Here is a 14,687-nt window from a genome sequence, read left to right as displayed (position 1 = left end):
ATTGTTTCAAATAAATGTAGCTATCATAGTCAGGCATATATTTTTATGGGAATATGAACCTGTGTTGCTCTAGGTTTTGAACTCAGGTATGTTATTTCTGGTTACATGATGATTGCACTTTTAGTTTTAGAGAAATTTATAATTTTTTTTCCAAATGGCTGTGTTTTTCAATTTTATCCATAATGTCTTAGTGATCAAATGTCTCTGCATACTTACTAGTATTAGTATCTGTGCATGTGTGCCCACTCAGAGTGCATGTTTCTGTGTTATGTATATTATATATTTCAGAAGCTTACGTTCTTTGCTTCTTTCTATATTACTCCATTTTTTTCAGTGTAATTGTCACTCTGTAAGCTGCCTCACTTGCTGAGTTACTTCTTAAAGCAGCTTTTTATTTATCTCCAGGAAATCTAGAAAGTTGTTAGGCAGTCACTTCAGTCTGATAATATCCTGAAGTAACATTAAACATTGCATGACAACCTTTCATGTTTAGGAAGAATCTAATCAAAAATAGAAATATTACACTTTTTAGTACTGGGCAGTGGGGAAACAACTCAAATTTTTAATACACTAATTTTCAAATGAATATACAAAAATAAACACTCTATAGAAAGTCCTTTTTCTGACACTGGCTCTCCCATATGCTACTGTCGCTGCCTTATAGTCTACTTTGATTGGATACCTTAAGATTATTTTAGATTCACCATGTAAGTGACACAATTCAATACTGACTCTTCTGTCTGGTTTACTTCGCCAGTATAATTTTATATAGTGCATCACAACTGTCAAGATTTCTTTCTTTTCAGGAGTGAATAGCAATTCACGGTATATAGCTATCACTTCTGTTTGTTTGGAGACAGAGTCTTATTATGTGACCTAGGCTGTCTTTGAACTCACTATTCTGCCTCTGTCTCTTGAGTACTATGATTACAGACATTTACTCCCAATCCAGCCCACATTTTATGTACCTTTTCTTGCTTTTTGGCAATTTTGTTGGCTACCATATCTTAGCTATCTGCTACATTGAATATGGAAGGACAGGCCTTTATACGATTGATTATATTTCTACTGCACATATTTAAACAGGGGCCACATAGCCTTATACTATAAAACAGGAAGAAAATTCAGGAAAACAGATTCTGGACATTGGCCTTGGTAATAATTTCTTAACTATTACTTCAAAAGCGTAAGCAATAAAAGCAAAAGTAGACAAGTCAGATTAGGTCAAATAATAATATGCAAACCAAAGTAACAAATAAGATGAAAATTCATAGAAGGGGAAAGAATATTTACAAACCATTCAGCTAACAAAAGATTAATCTTTAAAACACATAAGACAATCCTAAAGCTCAGCAGCAAACAAACAAACAAACTTTAAAACAGATTAACTTCAGTGAGAAATTAGCAAAGGACTCAAAATCGTGCTTATTCAGCAATGACAAAATGAATGGTAAAAAGGTGTTTGGAAAGATGCTTAACATTGTTGAACATCAGGGAAATCCAAATCAGACCCACAGTGAGCGGTCACTGGGGCAACAAAATACATAAATAAATAAACAATAAAAGTTTTTTTAATAAATGGAGAAAAATATAATAGGATGTGGCTAGAAGTCACTACTTTTAGTTGTACTTTTCCTTGACATGCCTATGGCAACCATTATGAAAATGGCAGACAGTGCCTTGAAAAGATAAGAATGAACCCATTATAATCTGGTAGAAATTCCAACTGGTAGGAAAGAAAAATACCAGCCTAGCATTGTGCGAAACAACATATGTGATTTGTTTCTCTACATTATAGCAACATCCTCAACTGAGCTTATCATGTAGTTTGACTCTCAGAAAAATGCCCCAAGACAGGAGGGAGATACCAGAGGAGGTCTGGGAAGGGCACAGAACAGAGACACAGATTTCAAAGTAATTAGCAGGTTAGTTTGGAACAAGCCCATCAAGCTGGTTTGTTACAGGTAAATGCATCTCTAAGATAAAGAAAGACCCTAAGGCTGGGAATAAAGAAACTTGTAAATGAGTTTGCATAAAGAAAAATACAGTCTAACAGTTGCCAAAGAGAAGGGTAGAGCTAAATGCCACAGTAAAGTCAAGACAAAGACAATGTCAGGAAGAGATTGGCCAGCATAGCTATTTTCTGAACATAGAGAACACAAAGGCACATATTGAAGTTTTGTGTGACTGATTCAGACAATTATTTGTTTTCAGAAGAAGAGTTATATTAATAAAGCAATTTCATAGCAGCTTCATAAAATTCATCTCTCCTTCTAATTCAGAAAGAAAGTAAAAAGGGACCTGCTACCCAACCATGATTAGAAAGCAATTCTCATTTATATTCTGATGTACTAACTAGTATCGATCCGGAGTAGATACTGGGGAAAAATAAGGCAGCATGTTGCAAATGAAAATTACTCAGAGCAGAATTTCAAACAGTTAAGCCCTTTAACACTAGAAAGGATGGATCTTTTTTTTTGTTTGTTTGTTACCAAATTTCTTTGGACAAGAATGGAGAGCTGGGAAAACATCAGTCAGTGAGTTGCTTGTTGCTCAAGCATGAGAACCTATGTTTGATCCCCAGCACCCATTTAAAAGTCTAACATGGCAGTGTGTGTGTGTGTGTGTGTGTGTGTGTGTGTGTGTGTGTGTGTGTGTGTGCGCGCGCGCGCGCGCCTATAATCCCAGCTCTGGGTGGTGGGGGACAGGAGGATCCCTGATACCTGCTGGCAAGCCTGTCCAGCCTAGTCGGTGAGATTTAGGTTTAGGGAGACTCTATCTCAAAATAATGGAATGGAGAATGATTGCGGAAGACACCCAGTGTCAACCTCTGGACTTCACATGAGTTCCTGGTAACAGGAAATGGGAATGAGGATGTGACATCACGTGCATTTGTGGCTTGCAAAGGTAGACCCACGTCCATCTTCATCTGACAGCTACATAAGTATCCTGAGTCTTTGCCATATGTGTCCTATATTTTTTCAGGGCAGGGAAATTCTAAACTCGGTGATGTTTTTTTCCTGACCTGGGCTGTGTTTGTATGATATGTCTGCTACATCACACTCAGAGACACCCCTTTGTTTGAAGGTTACTGTGAAATGCAACATACACAGAAAAAAATGACATGGCACAATGGAACATGCAGTCAGAACTAAATTTGAAATTTGTTTTTATTTTATTACCTGGCTTATAAATGCTAGGTAAATTCTGCAAGTGTTTTCCAAGTTGCATTGTCCTTGAGATTGTCTATACTGAGATAGGTATTAAAATATGAGTTGCCTATAGCAACTGTCAAGCCGTAGAACTCTGATGGAGCCATTGACTCTTCTCTTTGTGTCTTTTCTAACTTAGTGTCTCTTCCTTCTACTGTCTCCATTTTCCCATCCTTTTGTCCTACCACTTCCTTTCTGTTACTCTTTCCTCTGGCTCTTTCTTTCTCTCTTTGTTCCTTTTTTTTTTCACCCCCCCCTCCATCCCACATTCCTTCTCTTTTCTTAAACATCACAGAGTTTTATTACTATCAAAGTCCTACACAGTGACTACATTTCTTTCTTAGCTTTGTTCAAATATGCTCCCTCTGTAAATAAAAAAGAGCATGAGGGTAACCAATCCAGCCCTTCTATGGTGATTTTTTCTTTCTGGTTCCAAAAACATCTTTACTGTATGAATCTTCTAGAACAAATCAGCATCTACCCTCACTTCCTTTTGGAAAAATCTGCTTCTAAAGTTGTCTTCATAAAGAAACATATGGTTAAAAAAACCTTTTTGTCTATTTAGAATTCTTATGATTATGTTCTTTATATATGAGTAAAGCTTTCATGGTCAAATCCAAACCCTCAAAGACTTCAAAACTGTATATTCTTTCACTGAATATTATTAGGTTTTGGTACATAGATGGTTTAAAAGACACAAACACCTCAGTCATACAAGATGTGTGTGTGTGTGTGTGTGTGTGTGTGTGTGTGTGTGTGTGTGTGTGTGTGTGTGTGTGTGTATAACTGTGCAAAATAGCACCATTTGTTTTTCTGGATTTTTTGAGGTACCTTTTCTCTGTGTAACCTTGGCTGTGCTAGAACTCACTTTGTAGACCAGGCTGGCCTCAAACTCACAGATCCTCCTGCCTCTGTTTCCCAAGTGCTTTGTGCCACCAGTACCCAGTTGAGACCACTTCTTATATTTCAAAAATATAGCGATTATTTTGACAAAATTGTATGATATTTTATGATTTACTCATTTCTGCCTTTCAGGAGAAAAATTCATATGGATAACAGAAGAGGGATTGCTCTCATAATTTCTGAAGTTCCATCCAGCCTGACACAACAGTTTTGTATGAGACTTACTGCTGTGGCACTGAAGTGCATGGGGATATGATTTAAGAGGATAGTGGTACTATCCCTGGGAAGTATCTTATGGAAATCCTGTCACCGAAATCAATGCTTCAATATTGATCAAGTCTTGACCCTTAACTGGATTTACTCATATACCTCTGAAGTAAATTGCTGCTTATTTCAATAATATTCAACATGAACTGCATATTTTACTTTCTTCCTTAGGAATTAATATTTGGAGTGGATCACAGTACTTATTTGCCAGTATTTTTGATTGATAGTCACTAAAATACAAATGTTTCACCTTGTAGACAAAAGATTTGCGTGATGTAATGAGTTTTTCAGCAAAAGATGATAAAGAAACACCAAGCACCCGTTCTCATGAATGGTTCCTGTCTTTTAGACAGACATGCCACCCATTCAAATCTTGTCAGGATAGATAACTCATTCCAACAAAGCACTCTTTCTTCAGGTAGGAGATGTATTAATAGTGCATACAAATGAAATCAGACCAAAACACTTATCTATAAATGCATAGCTTCAGTTCAGCTAGACTCTAAACCACTATTATTTTATAAAAAAAGTTTCTGTTACTGTTTAAAGGTCGTTGCATAGCAACTAATTGCTACTGTGGCACTTCATACCATTGCTTGACCCAGGCAGCTTTCCATCTATTTTTAAATTTAAATTCTATCTTCTAAATGATCTGGGTAGGCAATCCCAGTGACCTGAACATTTTAAAGATAAAGGTTCTTCCTTTTAAATTAATATTGATGAAAGTTCACAACAGAATTATTTGCATTTTTCAGAAGTTCTCATTGGTTTGGAAGTGATTTAATAGAGAATGGGAGTAAAGCAGATTTTTTTTCGGCAGAGACATGTAGGTCAGCTGGAAGGATAAAGGGCTGTCTGATAGCTAATCGACTGACCAACGATTTATTAAGGAAATCATCCTTACAACAATTCAGCAATGGCTGACATTTCTATTTTACTCTCTGGTGTTTTAATGAATTGAGAAATTTCTTCTCTATTGTATATCCCAAATTAAAATTCTGCAATGGCTTTTGGGTTAAGTAACAAAATCTCCTAATTTTATTGTTGAAAAAAGTATCAAACATGTTAGGACAGTGATTTAAGTCATGCTATCAACATATTGCCCACCTCTGTGCCTCACATTACATCCTTGTGACTTTTAGATAAACCTTTAGGTTGTCTTAACAGACCATTGGCTCCCATCAACTCAAAAGCTATGAATGACATCTGAAAACATCTGAATTCTATATTTGTAACCTGATTTTCCCACCAATTAATTTGAAAAAAAATGCATTAATTGTTAATTTTGTTGTTGTTATTCATTTCAACTATTCAAAAATTTCACAAAATGTTTTCCACATTAGAACAAGTTATTTGGGCAACCCGAATCTGTGTTCCTAGGCTATGGTCCCTCATATTTGCCTCAAGAACAAAATCTCTTACATGGACTTTTATATGAGTGCTGTTTTGTGTGGAGATCTGTTTCTTCTGGCTGCTGGTGCCCCACTAAAGAAGTAGTGTCACTTGTGTGTTTGCTAAGTCTGCTGCTTGTCTCCTCTCTGGAACCCCGTGTTTACATGACCCCACTGTGATAATCCCGCGAAATTGCCTCCACCCTAATCAACCCTGCTTGATCACATCTGTAGAGGGTGTTCTGCCAAGCTAACTGTGATACTGTCAAAATCTAGGAGGATGTTGGGCCTTATGATGCTATCATAGAAGTTTTAGGTAAAATAGTGCCTACAAGGCAGAATGGAAGTGAGAGTGAGAGAGAATGAGGAAATAAAACATGATCCCCCCATTACCCCATGTGTATTTTTGAGGCAAGATCTCTCTATGTAGCCTAGCTTCATATTGAACTTAGAATCTTCAGCTTCTAACTCCAGTGCTCTAGTATTATGATGTGTGTCACGATGCCATGGTGGAAAATAGTTCTGATGGAAGAAACTCTCCAGCTCAACTATGTGGCACAGTCTGCATTCCAAAAGAGGACTTAAAAGCATTGGTAATGCCTCTAGCAGTTCTTTTGTTATTCAGGATTGCTTTAGTTTTCCTGGTCTGTGTGTGTGTGTGTGTGTGTGTGTGTGTGTGTGTGTGTGTGTGTGTTTTCCATATAAAGTTGAAGACTGTCATTGATCATTTGTGAAGAATTGTGTTGGAATTTTGATAGGAATTGATTGAATTTGTTGATTGCTTTAGGTAGGCTGGCCATTGTCACAAAATTAACCCTATTAATCCACGGGCATAGGGTTGTTTTTTTTTTCAAAATTTTTGTCATCTTCAGTTTCTTTCTTCAGTGTCTTAAAGTTCTTATTTTGCAAGTCTTTCACTTGCATTCTTAGAATTAGCTCAAGGTATTTTTTTGATACTGTTTTCCCAATTTCTTTCTTTAAGGCCCATTTCATGAGGTGGAACTCATACCTGACAATGATAAAGTGGCCAGGAACCTGAGACTAGAAAGGTCATAGGCCCTAGAGAAAAACCTGATGCTTTTATTCTGTTAAAGGAACATAGCAATAAAATGACTCCTAATGACATACTGCTATGTCCATAGATCAGAGCAGCATTCAACCCTCATTCGAGATAGATGGCAATTAACATAGAGACCCAGAACTGGACACTGTGCAGAGTCAGGAACTCTGGAGCACTCAGCTCTAAATGGGATGTCTTTATCAAACCTCTTCTCTAAGGGCTCAGAGATCTGTGCAGAAGAGAAGGCAGTAAGATGGTAAGAGTCAGAGGTAGTGGACACTAAAGAAACTGTCTTTTAAACACAGCAGGGCTGATGTACAGATGAATCACAGATACTGTGACAGAGTGCACGAGACCTGCCCAAGTTCAAACCAGACAAAATCCCAACACTGAGAAGAGGAATTGGTCAGAAAGTTCCCATAACCAAGGAGCTATTTGTAAATGATACATGATAGGAAAAGCAAAATCACTTTTCTTCAATAGAGTGTCACTTGGCATATCAGCCGTAGTCCAGGACAGGATCCATGCTCTGCAGTAGTTAGCCAACACAAAATGTATTCCATGTATTAATTTATTTGAATCTATTTTTTGTCTTATTTATTTAAGCATTTATTTATTTATTTTAATAGTTTTTAATTCTCCTTTTTAGGCTTTGTTTTGTTTGAGAAAGAGAGAAAGAATGTGAAATTGGGTGGAGAGGGGGGTGGGTAGGTTAAGATGGAAAATAATATGACAAAAATACATTGTATAAAATGATTCTAAATAATAATTTTAATTTTAAAAATCAGTGATGTTCAAGTTGTTCAAATTTGAAAAGATCTAAGAGGAAAAAAAGAATGCAGTGCCTTTCCTCTACTGGTTATGAGGGTGCCACAAGAAGGAGAGATTAACAACTTTCTTTTAAATTCAAACAGCAAGAAACAGCTCCATCAAGCAGAAGCTGAAGTGTGTGAGACCTTAACGTCAGCCTAGAAACAAACAAACAAACAAACAGACAAAAAAAAGCAACTGTTTTCCTTCCTTAGATGTTGTCAAGCCAGGACTCTACCAAAACTTTGATGGGCATGTGACAGTGGAGACGGAAGAAACAGATGAGAGGCTCAATTAAATGTCATTACTTTCATAGTGACTTCTTTGACTTGACTGTTCTTTGATTTTGCTATCCACTGGCTCAAATCTATGATGGACTCACTATAGGGCTTATCATCATTAGAGCTTTTACTCCATCTGTCAAGCATGATCAGTCAGTTCTGATCTTCTGAAACAGATCTATTATGAATGAGACATTTCTATTGCCATGATACAATTCAGGATAAAGACCCACACTTTGAAAAGATACAGCGGAGCAGAGAGCGTTAGCAAAGAAGAGAATCAGCATGATTCCTTCCTAAGCAGTGTTAGCTTTCTGCTATTGTGACAGATATCTGAGATGAATTAAAAAGACAAAAAAAGGAGATTGTTTTGTCTCACCTTTAGAAGGTTGTCCCACAGCTTTAGGGCTTGTTGTGAGGTAGCATGTCATGATGGGTGTGTAGAGCAGAGGGGCACTTTTTACTTTAGTAGCTAAGAAACAGACCAACAGGAAGGGGCAAGGTCCTACTACCACAGTGAAGCAGAATAAACCTTGCCACCAGGGCCCGGCTCTCAATGTTCCAGTACCTCTCAATTACATCACAGGATGGGGACAGAGATTTTAACACATAGGCCTTTGGGGAACATTTAAAATCCAACTTATAGCTTAAGTATATGAGAGAGCCATGCAGTGGGAAGGAAATGTATGCATTCAAGGTTGTAAAACCCAGCAAATGCTGTACATAAGGTGTCACACATTCACCGAGAAGGAAGCAGAGACAGCACCACTTATAAACCAAAATCTTTCTGGATTTTCTTAGACATAAATAAACAATTAAACAATTGTGCCATATTGACGACATCACTTGGGTTTAATTAACTATCAAATCTCTCTTAAATTATGAAGTCTGAAATGCTGAGGGAAGTTATTTCATGTGTCTAAATTCTTCGAAGCAATATTTTTCAATGAACTGTAGTCAACAAATCCTTAATGTAGGAGAAAATTAAGAGAGGAAGAAAAAGAAGAGACTTATTTTTGAAGATTGTGCATACACATCACCTTTTGGGCCTCATAACAGGCCACAAATAATGGAGCAAACAGCTGGGGACTGAAAACTCTAAAATGATTCAAGAAAAGTAGATATTTTTGTTCCTAAGTTGATAACTACAAATCATTAAGCAAATAAGAAAAAAAAAAAAACAAAAAAACAGATGAGACATTTTGGTGTGCTAAAAATAAAGACTTAAATAAACATGATGAGAGATTTGCAGACTAGGATGAAGTTTCTTGTGGTTTTGAAAACACACATCAGTGATCTATGTTTTTTTCCTACCAGGAACAGTCTAAGTATTAGGGATACACAAAGGAAGTGGACAGGTAACAGTGTGAAATATAAGACAACTGAGAAGTCAGGGGCATGTCACAATCAAGCCCTTTAGCCTCAAAGAAAGTGTGACTTAAACTTTCTATTATGTGTATCTAAAGATTATATTCAGGTAAGAGACTTAAAATTTAATCTTATCGACTGTTCAGAAAGGAACAAAAATCTCAATGCTTCAGAACAGTAAGAAAGGCAACTGGGTGGGTGGGCAGTTAGCCAGGTTAGGGATCTGATACTCCGAAGTGTCAAGTATTTCACATGGGTTTAACTCTGATATGTGAAGACATGTATAGTTGCAGAGGAAAACCACCCAAGAGATGTTTCTGACAGAGACAGAAGGTAGAGCAGCCTTATTTCTTTTCTTTTCTTTTTTTGTTTATCTTTTGTTTTTGAGACAGGGTTTCTCTGTGTAGCTTTGCACCTTTCCTGGAACTCACTCTGTAGTCCAGGCTGGCTTCAAACTCACAGAGATCCAGCTGCCTCTACCTCCCAAGTGTTGGGATTAAAAGCGCGCACTACCACCGCCCGGCTTGAACAGCCTTATTTCTAACAGGCCATTCAGTATCTCTCATAATCCCTTTCTAAAGTTATCTTCTGTCCCATGAACTCAGAGACAAGCCTGATTCTGCCCAAGATATTTATCTATTGACAACGTTCATTCCATTATTTTTCTAAGATAAAAAGACTTTAAGGTGCTGATGGACTTACTATAGTTGTTCAAATAAATAAAGAATAAAATATTCAATGTAACAACCTTGTAGATGGATTTCTAAATGATCTTATTAAATAAAAAACACAGAGCCAGATATAGGGGTAAAAGCCTTAGAGAGATCAGGGAAATAGGGAAAGCCACAGCTAACTTTACCTCACCAACTTGGCACCTTCCAAACGTGAGTTATTTCCTGTCTGCCCATGCCTATATGCCTTGCTGTTCTACCATCTGATTTGCTCTCTCTGTTTAGCTACATCACTTCCTCTTCCTTCCCAGATATGTCACTTCCTGTCTGTCTGCACTGGCTTCCAGACCTCCATGGTTAACTAGTTTTGAAATTTAAGACATATGCCACCACACCTGACTCTGTTTCCATGTGGCCTTGAACACACAGAGATCCTGCCTGCCAAGTGATAGGATTAAAGGTGTATGCTAACATTGCATGACTTCTGTGTCGTGGCTGGCTTTTCCCTCTGATCTTCAGGCAAGTTTTATTTATTAAAGCACAAATAAATTATTACCAAATTTCAGCACAAATAAAATATCACCATATAACCTTTAAGATGTTTTAATGTGCAGTTCAACCCTGAAACTTGAAAAACAACACTTGGGGCTGTGATTTTTCAGATCAATTCCCTTTATTCCACAAATGCATGATAATTAAGTTTATTCAGGACAATTTATGTAAAGCATATTGATTATATAAAGTAAGCCTTAAGAATCCAAACAAAGTCATTGGAAGAAAAGTACAGAAAAGTGAGAGTCAACTGCAAATTCCCTTAAAGAAGTAGTTTATACTTTTTTTTAAAAAAAATTGAAAACAAATTTTTTTTTCATATAATATATTCTGATTATGTTTTACCCTTCTCCAACTATTCTGAGATCCTCCCTACCTTCCCTTCCATCCAAATCTACACCATGTCCGTCTTTTGTTAGAAAACAAACAGGCATCTAATAATAAAACAAAACAAAAATAAACCAAATCAGAATCGGGCAAAACAAACAAATGGAAGGAAAAGAATCAAAGAAAAAGCAGAAGAAACCTATGTTCTCAGACACAGGAGTCCCATAAAAACACAGAAGCCACAAACCTCAGTCCTCTTATCCTTCCTTTGTGGTCATAGTTGACTTACCATGAGCTCACATAGATACATACATTTTGCTTAAAGAGACAGGCCTCCATTCTTGGTGGCTCTTATTATCCCATCCTGAGTAGATATCATTTAGAATGGGTACATCAATTCTTTCCACATCTTGGATACTGTGAATGGTGCAGCAACAAGCATAGGTCTGCATGTACCTCTTTGGCACACTTAATTTGTTCTTTTGGGCATTTAGTCAGGAGTGACTCAGCTTTTACAATTTGTATATTTTTAATTTTTGGGGGAGAATTTGCGTTCTCTATCATTATAACTGTGCTCATTTATAATAGTAATAACATTACACGAGAGTCCAACCCTGACTCTCATTAGCATCTGTTACTTTTTGAGTTCTGTTTGTTTATTTTTAGGTTTTTGATGACAGCCATTATAATTAGGTGCAACGATGCATCAATTCACTGTAATAAATTGTATTCCTCAAAATAATAGGTCCTTTGATCCTGTGAACTGTTCTAGATAATTGTTCAGCCTTACTGTGTTCTTGGGAATGCTTATCAATGCCAGCCAGCTTCCTCTTCTAGGCTATAACTATATCTAATATAATTCTAAATTGAATAATGTGTGTGTGTGTGTGTGTGTGTGTGTGTGTGTGTGTGTGTGTGTGTGTGTGTTTCTTATTGAAGGCAAGCTTGTTGTTCTCCCAGCTGTTTTTTATGTTACGTGTATTCATTAGTGTAATAAATGTAAGAGATCAGGTTTACTATTCTGTTCTTCCTTGTTTGTAGTTTGTTTGCTTTCTTGTGTGTGTGTGTTTTTTTTTTTTTGGAAAGGGTCCTTTTGTCTCAAATAAGAGCACATTTGCATATTTATATTTTCTAACTATCTTTTAAGAACAACAGTAGATTGTATCTTCAACAAAATGTGCCCTAGTTCTTTACTCTGGAATTTTATAATAATTTTCCCACATTCTTGGAAAACATATGGCCAGATGGGATCCCCACATGGCATTTTGAACCCAATATCACTGTCACTTGCACTGAGAAATTCGAGTATCACTCCTTGTCTTCAAAGTAGTCAAATACTCTGCAAATTATTGGTAGCTTTAAATGAGATAAGTTATGGGAGAATCATATTATGACTTGAGGGCTCACTAATTAAATTTTCATTATTTGTAGAGTGACTATAAAAGAATTATTGTGGATACTGATTATGGAGTTATATAGACAGGTGCTCAATTTCTGCCACAAGATCAAAGTGACATAATGATAAAAATTTAACAAACAAGATCTGGTAGAGAATTTTTCTTCAAAAAATAGGGAAGTGGCTATGAATTCTACATTTTAATATTCAGAATATTTGGCTTCTCTGTTCACAAATAGAAGTATGTTTCCTCTACTGTGTCATTGCAAGATCACCATTTCCTTGATAAGTTGAGTATTGTCTTCTCATTGTATTCCTGTTGTTATGATGAAATTTACAAAAATAAGGAAGGGCTTATTTGGCTTACAATTTCAGATTATACTCTTAACTCCACTATTTTTGGGAAATCGAGGCAGAAACATAAAGAGTCAAATCCACAGTGAAGATCTGAGAGAGAACAAATAAATGAATTCTGAGTTATTTGCTTGCTTTCGGCAAGCTTTCTCCTCTTCTATATTGTTCAGGATTTCTCCTCTAAGGAATAGCACTGCCCACAATGGGCTATGACTTCTCATATCAGTTAACAAAAGGTCAGTCACTTACAGACATTCCCACAGTCCAACCTGATTTGAATAATTACTCATTCTCTTCCCAGGTGATTCTAGGTTGTGTCAAGTTGACAGATAAAACCACGTAGTACAGATTGCTTCTGTAACATGGATACTTTTTTTGAGTTCTAAAGTATTCATGTGAATCAATCTGCAATTTATATTTTTGTGTTAAAGATAAACCTATTGACTTAAATTTTCTCTGAGGTATATTTACAATTTTTTTTTAATTTTTAAAGGAAGGAGGTTTTTTCCTCTCAGGAATGTTTGTAATTGTTTTAGGGCACATAGAGACATCAATCTAAGATTTCCCAGAAGTCAATGTGATAATGAATAGTTTTTTTCTGTTGATTTCATTGATTTCCAGGCAAATGGAGAGATGATTTTCATTTTACAGATGGCACCACTCATGCTTGATGAGCACAATTTGTTCTTCTATGATTTAGCAGCAGATTTGTTTCAATCTATGAGAAACACAGTTGGATATTTCCTAACATTACCTTTTGTCAGGAAACAAATACAATATAATTTATAGTTAGGCAGATGTTCTAACATAATTTTATCATTGTCAATATGATTCTTTTAGTTTTCACATTTTCCTGTGGAATCAGTAATGTATAAAACTAACATACAGCTTCAGTTCTAATTAAAAAGACCAGTGGTCTGTAAATACGAATGCTAGAGTTCCTAAAGAATGAATGGACATAGATAAAATCAATGGAATAAGTAGAAATGATGAAGACAGCCTGAAGGAAACAGTGAAAGAAGTTTCCTCATTCTGTTCCTGGTATGGCATTGGTGTTAGTCCAAGGGCAATTATGGTCATGTATGTGTGTTTATGGATACAGTGTCACTAATTGCCAACAGCTCCTTTTCATCTAGGGGTGGAACTTCACAATACCTCCCTTCTCCATACTGCATATTGTCTAGCTGGAGCTTATGCATGCTGTCAAAACCACTGTGAGTTCTTATGTGCAACTTCCCCCCTGTGCCTAGAAAACATCACCAGTGATGTGTTAACTGTTTTCAAGTTGTTTGTCAATGAAGTCTCATATACCCTCCCAAACATTACAGACCAGTGCCACTGTTCCTGGCTACCCCCATGAACTTGAAAGGAGGACCCCACTGCTGAAGATGCCACATATGTGAGTTTCAGAACATGGAGGCATCAAACTAGTACTGGTCTAGAGGTTGCATCCATACTGGTTATCTTTTACAGTGATCAAAGGTGCTATGCATACTACCAAAAGAGAAAAGTAATTACCAATTTGAACCCTGTGAGCAACAATATTGGCAAGCCTGGCAAGACATGTCCAATAATGGCACAAACGTCATGGGATTAACCAACCATTTTCTGATTGAATTTAAGGGCCACTCCACAAGATGAAACCATTAGATTGTACCATATTTTAGGGTCAAGAATCTGTGTCTAGACTGGACATTGGCCCTAGAGGAGAACCTACTATTATTAACCTACTAAAAAGACAGAGTATTAAACAACCTCTTATAACTCAAATAACTTAAAATTATACTTACAGATTAGTGAATATCTCAGCCCTTATCAGGGATGTATCTTTTTTGCAGTAGATAGTTATTAACACAGAGTCAAACAACTAAGCATGGTGTAGAGAATAATTGATTGTGTAATGCTTAGTCCTAAATGAAAAGTCTGTGACACACCCTCCCCCACTAAAGCTGAGGAATCATGGTGGAGAGGGAGCAGAAAGATTGTAAAAGGCAGAGATAGTGGGTGGCTATAAGGAAACTGTATCATCCAATTTTTGCAATGACTTTTTTAAAATAACTTTTAATACCATTTACTTTTCACTAGACATAGAATT

Source organism: Peromyscus californicus, unplaced genomic scaffold (genome assembly GCF_007827085.1).
Source record: "Peromyscus californicus insignis strain IS unplaced genomic scaffold, ASM782708v3 Scaffold_9__1_contigs__length_137607984, whole genome shotgun sequence".
NCBI classification, from domain to species: Eukaryota; Metazoa; Chordata; class Mammalia; order Rodentia; family Cricetidae; genus Peromyscus; species Peromyscus californicus.
The sequence above is the reverse complement of the archived record's forward strand: the minus strand, read 5'-3'. Positions refer to the sequence as shown.